General features: G+C 37.2%; 1 protein-coding gene across 12 annotated transcripts in view; it reads left to right on the forward strand.

The window, feature by feature from the left end:
* The window catches only part of Macrod2 (mono-ADP ribosylhydrolase 2), a 1,944,357-nt gene that overhangs the window by 1,823,758 nt on the left and 105,972 nt on the right, over positions 1 to 14,627 (forward strand). The gene's annotated exons all lie outside the window — the stretch shown is intronic.

A 14,627-nucleotide genomic window follows, 5' to 3' on the forward strand; every position in this document is an offset into this window, starting at 1 on the left:
TCAGAGCCTCTCAGGAGATAGCAATATTTAGGCTGGCTTACCCTTCCTTCAGTCTCTACTCCATAGTAGATTTCTGACCCTTTGGTGATTTACTAGGGAAACAGAATATCTTCATTGCTTGTTTTTATTTTCTTATTTTTAAAAACAAGACATGACTATTATATAAATAAGGAAAAGAAAAGAAAATATGAGCTGAAATTTGAATTCTGAACAATTAGCATTTGTAAAACACTGATAAATAAGCCTGAGATATTGTTCTCAACAGCCACATACATATATTATATTTTATTTCCTAGGATATTCTACAATGCATATCTGTTTGAAATTACCATTTAAATATAAACGTGGATTTGAAATTCCACTCAGACTTTTGGTCCTTTAACTTCTGGTACCTTTATTTCCTAATAAATAAGCCTCCTGTACTCACCTAATCTCTACTTTAATTGCTTCTTGGTTCGTTATTTTGAACAGGCCAGAAACATTCCTCTTGTAAATATTATAATTATTTCTGCAAGAAAATGCTAATAAATAAAAAATGTTCTGTTTTGTTTTCAATAACTTATGTAGTTATTTTTTAATGTATGTTTTTGTAGCAAATTCAAACAATGCAAAGACAATGAATAACATAAAAAGTAATCTTTTTACCCTGAGATAACTAACATTTACATTAGTGACCATTTTTTTCATGTATCTCTGAATATTGCACACACATAATATTATGTCAACAAAGTATACTATATGACATTTACAATATGATTTAACGTAATTTTCTGTTGGTTATTTATTTATTTCTCACCTTCCAATTATTTTCAATGTAAAGTACAAAACAAAGCTAACCATCTAATCTTGGTTTCCAGTTTTCCAGGTCTAACTTCCATCTGTATCTTGACTAAATGGTATGATCACTGGCATGCTATTCAGCCTCTCTTTACCTCAGCATCACCATATATTAAATAATAATGATAGCAGCACCTGTGCTATATAATACTGTAATGCTACATCCCACCCATCTGGAAAGTAAGACATGTTAACTATCATTAAATAAATGTTTGCTCATTTATAAACATTGTATCATATTCTCCATATATTTCTGAATCTCACTTTGTTATGAGCAGCAAACTTTCATGGAAATCACTCTCAGTCTCTCCCTGTAGAGCTAATTCATCCACTTTAAAGCTCAAATCATGGCTCGTAGTTCAGCTGTATCATAATTTACTCAGCGATTCTCCTATGATGAGCAAGCACTTTCTTTCCATTTTATTGCCGTACAAACAATGTTGCAATGGCTGCTCTTCTCCATAGATTGTCATGTGCTGGTGCTTTTATTTGTATGGGAAAGATTCCAGGAATGTGAACAGTGCTTTACGGAGTATGTATTTTAATAGACATTGCCAAAAGGCTGCCTCCAAAGGCTGTAAGAGACCGTATTTCCATCAGCAATTGCTGCTTTGTTCTTTCTAACCTTTTCCAGCTGAATGGGTATAAAGTAACATGTCATTGCTGTTTTTAAACACTAGCATTATTATCTCAACTTTGCAGGTTATAGATCCAGGACATTAAAATAAATAAATAAAAATAAATAAAAAAATAAAAAAAAAAAAACAAAAACAAAAACAAAAATCAAAACAGTTCAGTCACATAAAAGGGTAGAGCCAGAATGTGAAAACCAAGCCCGTCTGAACCCAAATCCTATCTGCTATTCTGTCTCTCAAACTCAGTTTTGGGAGCCAGGAGGGGCCTTCCTTCCTGATGGAGCAAGAGGCAAAGAGGTGGGGAGCAAGAGGGGAAAGGAAGGGCAACCCAGGAACGCTATTTCAAGAGCAGAGTGTGCAGAACTCTGAAATAAGGAAACAGGGAGAAAGACCAGTTTGCAGACAGCTAGTTAACTTGTTCCTCATTAAGACCCTGACACTAACATGGTGTCAAGGTTAGGACGGCATATAGCATTCAGATCTGGTTCTCACAAGCAGATAGCCCAGGTCCTTTGCATCACATTCAGGCTTCCTATGCCTGCAGGTATGCCGTTCACTTCCTGTTACTTCCCCAGTGCGTCATAGGCAGAAGTCTATGTTTGACTTGTCCAGCATTCTGTTAATGCCCTAAGTTGTAAAGCCCACAACCAGCCCTTAGGTCAGTCTCTATCCCACCCCTTCCTCCTCTCCCTTCCCTCTTCCTCCTTCCTTCCATTGTAGATTGTCTGAGCAAACATTTCAATGACAGCAATTATCAACGCACATGTTTGCCTTTCTCTGCTTCTCCCCTCTTCATTACTCAATGCTAAACTACCCTGCTTCCTGTACCTTGGCTTATTGAACTTCAAAACCCATGTTACTCTGTCATTATTAGTTGTGTGTGGCACATCTAACCTATCTGGATATACATAGCATAAGAATAGGCTTCAGACGTCATTGCTTAGATGCTAGCTACCAAAGGCCCACACAGAACAAAGTCTGTCACCAGTGCTTATTTAATTTAACCAAGGAAAAGGAAATGATTGTACAATTCTGTTGATGAAACTCCAAGGAGTTTCTTAAAGAATTTAATTGAGAACCATACATCAGAAGAGATACTTCCTATTATCTTTATAAATATGGGTGAAAAAATTATCTGATTTTTTTCCTCAAGAGAATTAGCTGAGTGAAGACATAAAAACAGAATCTGCCACAGAGAATGGGCAGTGTACAGTTTACTACCATGGAGTCCTAAAATATTGTTACTATTATGAAGGTATCTAATAGAAGTTGTTTTTCACTACTATCTGATTTTCAAAGTAAGCTTGCTTGCTTGCTTTCTCTCTTTCTTTCTTTCTTTCTCTCTTTCTTTCTTCCTTTCTTTCTTCCTTTCCTTCTTTTTCTTTCTTCCTTTCTCTCCTTCTTTCCTTCCTTTCTTCCTCACTTCCTTCCTTTTTGATTTATATTTTTTTTATTTATTTTTATCCACTTTACATCCCAATCCCAGACACCCTCTCCTCCCAGCCCACCCCTCTCTGAGCCCCACCAGCAACTCTCTCCTCTCCTCCTCTGAGTAGGGGGAGGCATCCATGTGTACCAATCTACCCTAGGACATCAAGTCACTGAAGGACTAGGCATATCCTCTCCCACTGAGGCCAGGCAAAGCAACCTAGTGAGGGCAACAGGATTCACAGGCAAGCAACAGAGTCAGGGACAGCTCTGCTCCAGTTGTTGGGGGACTCTCATGAAGACCATGCAGCACATCTGCCACACATGTCCAGCTCATGTGTGCTCCTTAGTTAGTGGCTCAGTCTCTGGGATTCTCCAAGGGCCCAGGCTAGTTGACTCTGTTGATCTTCAACACAACATGGCAAATTACTGCCTAATGGCAAGATTTCACCATCATGCTCCATGAGAAGCAGTACCAACTATGAATCAGAACTATGTAGATCTGCTTTGGGAATTGTTTTGTGATCCTACTATCATGGAGAGCCACTCGCTGAGGAGATCCTCACACTTTCAGTATAAACCATCAAATGTACCATACACATGACATGTGTAGGCCCTGGCTAAGCCCAGTGAGTCACAAACAACAATGCAAAAAGACATGACAAGAGAGTGGCTTCTTTAGTAAGTTCATGGGAGATAGCGGGAAATAAGAGTCTGAGGTGAGAGTGAAATCAAATAATGTATCATTTAACGTATTACAAAAATGTGTCATATAGTTATATGGAGTTCTCAAAAAAAAAGAAGTTAAACAATGTATCATTTAACATATCACAAAATGTATCATATAGTTATAGGAAGTCCTCAAAAAAGAAGTTAAAGGGTAAAACAAAATGATTCTTAATATTTTATAACTACAAAGCTTTGAAGTTAGAACCTTAAAACATTTCCATTCACATTGATCAGACTGCAGTGAAAAAGAATAAAGGGCCCATGATGCCTTTACTGTGAATACTGCCATGAAATAACATGTCTATTTTTTAAAAAGGAAGGGTAGGTCATTAGTTCTGAAAGGATGCAAATTTTTACCTGCCTGCTTCTTCCACACCTGATTTAACTGGAGAGAGGAGAGACTAGTTTGTTATCTTTTATTTACAGTCTTCACTCTCCTTCATTTGGGTGGTTTACTAAAGAGGTTGTAGATAGAACTTGAAAGAGACCCTAATAGGAGGCACAGCATGTAGGACACAAAGAGGGTCTGAGTTAAACACATCTGGACGTCAACTCATTTCTCACTAAGTTTAAGAATTTACCCACAGAGTAGAGGACGTGCCTCATAAAATTGTTGGTGCCTAAGTCTGATCCCTTGAAGCATTCTACTGAAGTTTCCTTGTTGATTAATGCTTCTCAGCACAAGATTTGCTTAGGGCAGTCAATGTGTTGCATAGAATTGGCCAGGTCACCAATGTTTGGTCTTGATGGGAGGCACCCAGCCTCCTCGCCAAGGCGCTTTGTTAGGATAGAGAAATGTAAAAGATAACAAGCCAGACACACTCTGTTTTCAGACTCAGGTGCTGTTAAACCCTAAAGGAGAACAAAGTAGACATGTTTAAAGTTTTTGATCTTAGTTGGCACATAATCATTATAAGTAGTTATGGTTCACAACATTTTGGAACATGTGCATATCACATAATCATATGAACACAAACAAAATAAACATTTTCTTCTTTTGCTATCCTGGTTTTTATGGTGCTGAGACTCCTGTCTTGTGTCCCATCTCTTGTATACTAGGTGAGCTGTGCACGTTTGCACTGCATTTCCTAGGAGAGGTGGTATTCCTAGTTAAATACAGAACATCTGTCCATTTAGGTATGTCTGTTTGCCTGTGAGATATTCTTTAGAGTAGTCCTCATACATCATTCTTATTGAACTCAGACATTGATGTGTGAGTTAAAAATGAATACTGTACTGACAGTGTGTTCTAGGAAGTTCTAGAGTTCATTTTAAAACATAGACTTTAAATTCCTTTTGGTGGTGAATTTGTACACACTACTTACTATGGGTGAGACTGGTTATTTAGATTTAATTCATAGTGAGGCTTTTCTAATATACTTTCCAAAGCTTTGGTTACATATGTTTAAAAATAGCTTAACTTTGGGAAAATGTATAATTATATGCTATTATGCCAAAAGTATGTTTATTTAATAATCATTAATTGTTAAATGGGAAAAAATATAATATAATTTATTAGCATTTACTATTTTCTTTACTAATTATGGTTGTTATAACATAGTAGTTAACTCAGCTATGTACTCTCATATCATATTCTAAAGACCTAGGGAATGATATTTGAAACAAAATCCATCCTACACTAGGATATAAAGTTTATCAATAGAGCAAGAATATCTTTGTCTAACACAATGGTTGCATTCCAAATGTAAGTTCAAATGAATCTCAATTTATATAAGAAACTTTGTGAATATTTTCTAATTTAGTGATGTAGGTTTTACATTCCTTAGAAAAAATCTTGCAGACTTTCCGGATTGCAGTTTATTTGGGATTGAGATCACAGTATCTGTGTGACCTTGGTGACTATCTTAACTTGATCTTCAGTTTTTTTGTGTGTGTGTAAAATATAAATAAAAATGCTTATATAACATCCATAGGTCTAACCAGCAAAGGATCAAAAATAGTTGGGAAAATTGCATCTGTACTGAACATGTACAGATTTTCCCCATGCCACTTTTTCTAAGCAATACACTATGGCAACTCTGTACATAGATATGACTTGAAGTAAATAAGATGTGTTTACACTTTATGCAAATGCTGAACTATTTTATATAAAGAGTTGACCATTCACAGATTGTGATGCCTTCATCAGAACTCAAGATCATCCTCCTGCAGGTACTGAGGAAGGACATCACCACTACTGAGATGCTATGGTGCTGTTGCTAGTATTAATGCCAGCACAAAGGACCACACTAGGACTAAAGAATCTAAGATTTAGCTATTCACAAAATAAAGTACATAATGATGTTTCTGTCTACAAATTAAGATCATATCTCTCATATTAAAAGTGCTTGACTCCTTAAAGTACACTTTTTGCTATCCTTAGAGCCTAATCATATCTGACTTATCACTTTTGTGTTAATTAGTGTGAAAATTTTGCTTGGAAGAACTCTTTAGAACAGTCCTGGGAAAGGCTGTGTTCTTAGCTAACCTGGATAAATACAGAACATCTGCTAACTGATTTCAGTCTGTTTTTCTGTGAACTACCCACCAAAGGAGCTTTGAGATTTTCAAACATTGTACCTATTAAATTCAAACACACTATATATTAAATTCAACCACTTTAGTGTTTGAATAAAAAAAATCAAGACTGTACTTAAACGATCTTTGAGGGAATCTAGCATTAATTTTGACGTTGTATATTTTTGTAGGTATATATGGTAGAATTCTGCTAAAAACCTGACATTTCATAAGGAGACACACAACACACAAGATCATGTTTTGATTAGACAAAGACATCAGGCAATATATGTAAATGCATATATATACATACATATATGTGTACACATACATATATATACATATTTATATTCTTTATGCAGTTATATACTTGTTACATTCAGAGGCCACATGGCACTGATCTTGCTTAAGCATCCTCATGCCTAAAAGATTATAGCATCCTTGAAGATGTTTTAGATGTTCCTTAGTAAAAGAATTCAAAAGTCCATTAGAACCTTTGGAAACTACAAAGTTAGGCAGTTTCAATGGCAGGGCACTTCTCAGAACCCTTAGCATGTAACATGAATTGGGAAGCCCAGAGAAAATTATGTATGTAACATTTGCTATGTTAATAAATTAATCAAATCAAATCACTAAATATTTTTATTGTTTATTACTTTTGTGGTAGAACATGATTTTTGAGCCTCCCAAAACACCATTGGTAAGCAATCCATAAAAAATCAAAGAATATAGCTTACAAGTTTTTTATTTTGTGATGTCATACTATTGTGATACAAAATAAGCAAAGGTAAAAATTACTTTTGTAGATGGGGTCTTGCATTTCTCCTCATTCAGTGGTGCTGGGAAGCAATTCACAGAAGTCTCAGGAAGAGATTTTTCCATTCCTAGCTCTCAATAATAGATGTGCACAGCAGAAATGTGCTGCTATCTCCTAAAGGTGTTTGATTTCTTTTCTGCCATGTGTGTGTTTCTTTGGTATTGTGTGTAGGTACAGTGTGTGCACTTGGGTGTGAGACATGAGGTTGATGTCAGGTGTCTTTCTCCAATATTTTCCACCTTTATTTTTTGAGGCAGGGTTTTGTTGTTGCTGTTGTTGCAGTTGTTGTTGTTGTTGTTTTAGGTTTTTGAGGCAGGGTTTTTTTTACTGAACCTGAACCCAGGCCTTTTACATGTATTCTTGGGATGCAAATTCATGTCCTTGTGCTTACAAGGCAGGCATGTAACCAACTGTGCCATCTCCCCAGCCCAGGTCTCTCTGTTTTACTGTGACATTTGTTTGCATTTATTTATGGGGTGCTGTATAATAATTTAATACACATACATAATACTAATAATCAAATCCTGTAGCAAGCACTTCCATTTCCTTATTCCTCTACCATTAATCATCTCTATTTGTTAGTCATTTTAATGCTTTCCTAATGATTTTGAATACATCATAGATCATTATAACCAAATGTTACTGTACTATGAGCCCCAAAATAATTCCTCTTGTGTGTCATTGGTGTCTTCTTCTTACTTTTTCTCTTCTTTCCCTCTCTGGTTCTCTGAGTCTGTGAATATCATTCTTCAAGTTTATTTTCTGACATCAATCCTCAGTGATATACTTTAAAACTAATTACAAAGACAAAATTTCTTAATAATCATTGGCGGCACTTAATATTAAATTTGTCTTCCTGTTTCATTAGTCGTGAGGCCAATGTGAAGAGGAAAAGCAAACTGCTTTTTTATCTCAGGTGGAAGGGACAGAAGGGGCAGTGACAGTTCTATAAAGTGTGTGTGTGTGTGTGTGTGTGTGTGTGTGTGTATGTATGTGTATGTGTGTGTATTCACATATACATGCATCCTGCCAATAATGTATAGATCTTGTTTAGTTATCTTGAGTCTTGAGACCTTTGTTTTATGTGGGGAGAGGCATCTTGACCTAGAGATTATCATTCTCAAAAACATAAAAATAAAAGTCTAGAAGCAGGAAGCTCTTTATACCATTCAGCTCTCTTACACACCCAAGGATGTTGTCCTTGGCAACCACATACTTCCTTGACACGCTGTGAAAAAGAATCAGTTACTCCCCTCCAAGCATGTCTGTGTTCTAGACACATAAAGAAACAGATACATCTGTCAGCCTTGACTTCACTCTAATTACTTCAGGTCTGAAGATAACTCTGAGCTCCAGGCCCTGATTTTCCCTGACTTTCCTACCTTCTGCTTTCTACTGTCTGGAACTTCCTTTCCAAACAGAAGTACAAGTATATACTTGTCCAGATAAGTTGAATATACACTGTTATTATCTAACAGAGATGTTTACCAGGGTCAGTAGGAGGACCAGCAGATCAACCTAAGCGTATGTGTTTGAGTGTTTGCCTCAACCCTACATCTTCTAAACGTTCCGAGTCTTTGGTGGAATCCCCTTCAGGAATCTTCTCCAGAGCAACTTCCAAGGTGGAACTAACAAAAATCATCAATATTCTTCTCTGTACAGTGTTCCCTTCATTTACAAGTAAATTCTTCCACTTACACGAAGGCCTTTCTCTCCTCTCTGTAGAGTAGTTCTAACCCAACAATCTTTCCTTTTCATGAGGCACAAAGAAATCCAGACATCTGCTTGTGGTGCATATGGTAACCATATGTCCTAGGTTTTTTTAGTGTGGTTCTAACTGGAAAGATTCTACTTCTTATCATACCATATCACATGATATCTGAAAGGGGGAAAATAGCTTTTCCTAAGAAGAGGGTACCATTCTGTAGGAAACTATACTTGCATGTTGTCACTCAAACATTTTGCTAGATTTGCAGGAGAAAAAAATAAATAAAGACAGTGTTTAAAAAAAATTACAATTGTATTTCTTTCCCTTAACCTCAAACTGTCTCTGCTGTCACACCATGTTACTGTGCTAACTCAAAACTTTATTTTTAAGTTCTTCTGCAGGAATGAAATGATTGTGTCCTAAGTGTTTTACAAACAGATCGTTATTGAGTAGACTTGAAGAATAACAAAGTCCCTCCAAGCAGCATCTTACTTAGTTCTTTCAGTAACTCTTTGAGGTAGAGTATGGACTGGTTAAAAACAGCTGCTATAACACAAAATTCAGAAAAAGAATATTTTTCAGTACAAGTAAAATCCATAATGAAAGGACGTGTTCCAGGAAGTTATTCAGAGATTCAGATTAATTGAGCCCCCTGATTTTTCACCAATGATCTCCAAAACTACCTCGAGTCTTGACAGACACCCATTGGGAAAGGAAGTTTTTAATAGGCGAGTTTGAGAGTAGGACTTGTATCTACAACTTTCCCATCAGCCAGGATTCAGTCATGTGAGACATATGGACCTTATTAGTGCCCTGAGGGAGTTTCTGAGTCTCCTAGTGCTTCTGCCTTCCTATAGTGCTAGAAGAAGGGTCATGAAATTGGTGAACACATATTAGGTCTGTTTCAGCACTGAGTGGTGGTATAGTCTTTGCTCTAATACAAATGAGGCAACCAATGCTTGAGTAGGGTAAGGTGACACAGAGCCACATTTGACTTGAAGGCTAAAGAATAGATTGAAAAGAGATTAGGGTGAGAAAAAAAATAAAGCCAGTTTTGTTTCAGTGGAGATTTCCTTTTTCTTTAGTCAAGGGTCTGCCCTGAATTAAGAAACACACATAGAGACTTCCTCCTCCTTTTTCCCTCCCTTCCCTCCTCTAGGTAATCCCCATCACCAAACAATCATGTTTAGACTTTTGCCTGCTCTGGGTTTTATAGCAGACCCATTCTTCCCTTTATTGTGTTTTTATTAGCAGTGCTCCATGTGACAAAGGCTCACTCTTCTTGTAAGCTAATAAATCAAGTTTGGACAGAACTGAAGCCACACCTTGTCCAGGCACATTGTATCTACTCACTAGGAGACATATGTTGTATACTGTCATGAGTAGTTTCACATACTAACATGTTGAACAGACAACTATTTTCAGCAAGTCTAAGTAAAGTATGTAGATTTCATTGCTATTTAAATCAGGTGACTATATATAGGTCAAAGCTCATGGTGACTCTTTTCTTATTTCAATAAAAAATAAATAAACAAATGAGTAAATAAATAAATAAATAAAGTGACAGCTCCTAAGGCTTGATATTACTACTGATCACTCCTTGAATTCCTTAAATATTCTCATTCTTCCCTTGAAGAAAATTTGAGAGTCAGCTGCGAATGTTGGCCACTGTCTAGGCCAGGTTTTTCCAGCTATGGAACATATTATCCAAGGAATTGAAAATAAGGAGTTACACAGATTTGCAAATGTAGCAAGGAGGTTTTATTTTAAAGTAAATAAAGCTGGGTGGTGGTGGTACATCCCTTTAATCCCCACACTTGGGAGGCAGAGGCAGGTAGATCTCTGTAACTTGAAGGCCAGCCTGGTCTACAGAGTAAGTTCCAGGACAGTCAGTGCTACACAGAGAAACCCTACCTCAAACAACAACAACCAAATAAACAAACAAACAAAAACAAGCAAAAAACAAAAAAAAAAAACAGTAAATCAAATATCACAGACCAGAGAGAGATGCATTGCAAAGAAACAGTGGGCCATGTGAAGGAGGAAGAAGTCAAAAGCCCTGGTTACCTCCTGGAGTTTTCTTTATGGAATCTAACAGAGGAAGGGGCTGGGTTCTAAAAGGCATAGATTATTTGATGGTTTTCTATTTTGGTTGATAGATTACATCATAGTTTTATTTCAGCTACATACATCCCTACATCTGATTTTAGTCATTTGTATGTCATTATGCACAGGTATAAGATGACACCATAAGGTGAATATGGGACTCTCCTTAAAAGTTCAGTTGACACAGCTTGCCTTACTATGTATACATCCTAAACCACTTCATCCCAAACCAGTCTGACCCTTCTGTTTTTCATATCTGAATATATTTGGAGTATATTTGAATAGGAACTGTCTAAATTTGATTGTTGCTAGAGGCAATGAAATGTATGCTGTTATTTAGGCAATAGTATATTCATAGCAGGTGGAAGCCTGTGGATGCTTGGTACATTGTTCAGGAATTCTCTCTCTCTCTCTCTCTCTCTCTCTCTCTCTCTCTCTCTCTCTCTCTCTCTCTCTCTCTCTCTGTGTGTGTGTGTGTGTGTGTGTGTGTGTAGGCAAAGAAGATAAGATGCCTGATACATTATTAAAAAGATGGAGATGTGCACAACATCTCCAATCCAAGTAGAGTGCAGGTGCTTGCCTACCGTCACAACTATTCCCTATAAGTTGTTGTATGACATTGAGACACTTACCAGTCCTGTACTCTCCTCTGTTGCTCTCACAACTCATTCTGCTCACTTGTATCAGAGCCTTCACTGGCATGTTTTATGTGCATCCCATTTCCACTAAACTTAATCTGAGCCCCATATCACTTCATAACTCTCACTGCCCTTTTTGGGGCTATCTTGTTCTTTAGCAACCTTCCCCAACTATGAACTGTGAGTTGTAGGTCTTAGGTTTTGTTTTAATTTGTTTTTTGCTTGTTGGCTTGCATTTTTTGCTTATGAAATAGTGGCTCATGTAAGACAGGCTGGTCTTGAACTCACTATGCCACTCTGGAATGACCTTGAATTTCTGGTCCTTCTGCCTTATCTCTCTAGTTCTGAGATTAGAGGCATTTGACACTATGCTTAGTTTATATAGTTTTAGGTATGGAATCCAGGTCTTCAAGCATGCAGAGCAAGCACTCTAGCAACCAAGCCACATCCGTGTCCCCTGTTTTGTGTCTTAGGGGTATAGAATGAGCAGTTTGCTTTGCTGGGAATCAAACTCAGGATCCTGTGTGTGTTCAGCAGTCATTATACAGTTTTCTCTCTGCCCCCACTGTCACAGTAATTTAAGTTTCATCAGGAGAAAGATAGTATTTATGTTGGCTCTCAATTGATCCTTAGTGATTAGTGCACAATCTGGCCTACAAAAAGCTACCAATTAAAATTTGTTGGTGTGTGTTACAGCGACCAACCATCAGATTTTTATTTGGCCTTTAACTGTTAGTAAGATGTAATGTAATTAAAAAGTACAGTTCTTGCCCTTCAAGGACTTTACAGTCTACATGGAAAAATAGAGGAGCATGTAAGAAATGCCAAACAACAACATTATTGTCAGCTAGTAATTATGTAGCCCTCACTGTAAACCAGTCTCCAGTCTAAAAAAGTTACGTGCTTCAATAATTTCATCTTTGGCTCTCATCTTACTACAATTATTAGACCAGTTTAAAATAAGGAAAATGAACTGTGGAACAAGAGTGTCCTTAGTTGAAGAGCACACATCTAGGACATAAACTAGGTCAGACCAGCCACAGCATGGTAAGTGCTGGGAATGGAATATACTGAGACTTACCGAAAGAGAGGTATTGTGGAGGATGGCTGGCCTCAGGTTAACTCTAATGTAAGTAGAAAAAGTGAGCCATGAGCTAGAATCCAAAAGGAACATGCAGAAGATATTCCATTTGCGAGAAGACCACTTACAAACTGATGAAAGTAGGACACCAAAGACCTATTTTAGATCCAATGAACAATAGGTACAATGGACAAACTTTCTTGACCTAAATGACAGACCCATCATCCAGTCAATCATCAGTTGCTGAAAAAAGTGCTGTGACTGTGGAGGACTGAGAATACCAGACTAGGATAATTGGGTCAGGACAACACAAAGCAAACACTTTCTTCCATTAGATACCATTTGTATATAGAGTTCAGTGTGCCCAGGACAACTCTTTGATTGAACACATATCTTCAAGCCATTCCTGTTAACTTTCAATAGGCTGCTCTATAAGCCAAAGTATGTTTTCTAGCTTCTTAGAGATGATTGTTGGCTGAGCTATAGTTTCCCATCCCTTATATGCTATCTAGTTGTGGTTGGTCCTTTCTTCTTACTCTCCATTTGGCTGCATTGTTCCAATGATCTTAACTTTGGAATAGTCCCAAGCAATGTGTTTTGTTCACTGTCTCTAGTTGACTCCAGGAGAATCTTTCTGTGAGATCTTCACTTTACAACTCTTCAAAGAAGAAATAATTGCCCTGAAAACTAAGAGAAAGACAAGGTGAAAACATTGAGAAATGTACATTTAGCATCTCTTCATTCCATCCCTAATACAGCAGCCATCAGCTTCAAGTTCTAACACAGTGAGCCCAAAATTCCATGACTTCACTTTCACAATGAGAAATAATGTACAACCCTAAAAGTTGTGTAGGTTCTATTTACAATAGTGCTTTAGTGGAAAAAAAATAATAAATTATGTGATCACAAATGTGTTGGAGGGTTATTCAGTCTTTACATGGTAGACTTAGGATAGACTTCTCATTTTTCCCGTTAGTATTTAGAACATTAGATACTAATGGTTCATAAGGTGACATTACCTTTTGGAGAAATGTCCTGGTATATCGCTCAACTAAAAAATGGTACTAATATTCTGCCAATATACCTTTGTGTGCTACTGCAATTATTTTTAAAATACTAAAATGTCCAACTTACATTTAACAAGAAATGACTTAATTCCTCTTCTTGCAAGTAACTCTTCATACCTTGTTTTTCCACACATATTTTTTAAAACAAAATAATTACATCATTTCCCCTCTTCCCTTTGCTCTCCCAAAGCACTTCCATGTATCCTCCTTGCTCCTTCTAGAAGCCACAGCCTCTTTTGCTTTCATTGTTATTATTACATGTATAAATATGCCCTGCTTGGCTGTAATAGTGTTATTTGTATGTGTATGATTTGAAAGGGCAGTGCACACTTACATTTGATAATCAATGAGGGCGGCCTCATCCCTGGCACTCCTTGGTTGCCTACAGTTCTTTGCCTATGGATGGAGTCCTGTGAGATTTCTGCCTTCCATGTCAACATGTCTATTGGTGTTACAGTTGTTCAGGTCTTATTGATCAGCCATATTGTTGAGGTATCATGGGCGAAGTTTCTCTGCCATTTTTAGGAGATACAATCTCACAGAAGCTTTCCTGATCCTCTGACTCTTACAAACATCCTGTTTCTTCTTCCATAATGTACCCTGAGCCTTAGTTTCAGGAGCTATGTTGCCAGTGTATCAGTTAGGGCTGGTAACCTTACAATCAATTCTGTATATTTTGACCATTGTGGTTTTCTGAAATGATTGCCTTTTGTAACAAAGAAACATTACTTTGATGAGATGTAAGAGCTACACTTATCTGTGAGTATAAGAATAGGTATTTAGAATGCATTTAGGAATAATGGTGCTTAGTGAAATGATAGTAATAGATCCTCCTCTAAGATCCATGCCCTCACTAGCCCTGGGAGGCTGGCCAGATGTCCAATATTAGGCATGATTTCCTTCTGTTTGAGCAGGCCTTATGTCCCATTAGAGAGAGCTTTTGATTACCACCAAGATATGAGCTCTACTATTTTACGCTTAGGGTTATCTCTTCTGACCATCTTAATATGTCTCATATGGTTGCAGGGTTCCTTGTCCCAGTGCAGTAGGCAGGTCTATTTTTC

This window comes from Mastomys coucha, unplaced genomic scaffold (assembly GCF_008632895.1).
Source record: "Mastomys coucha isolate ucsf_1 unplaced genomic scaffold, UCSF_Mcou_1 pScaffold15, whole genome shotgun sequence".
NCBI lineage: Eukaryota > Metazoa > Chordata > Mammalia > Rodentia > Muridae > Mastomys > Mastomys coucha.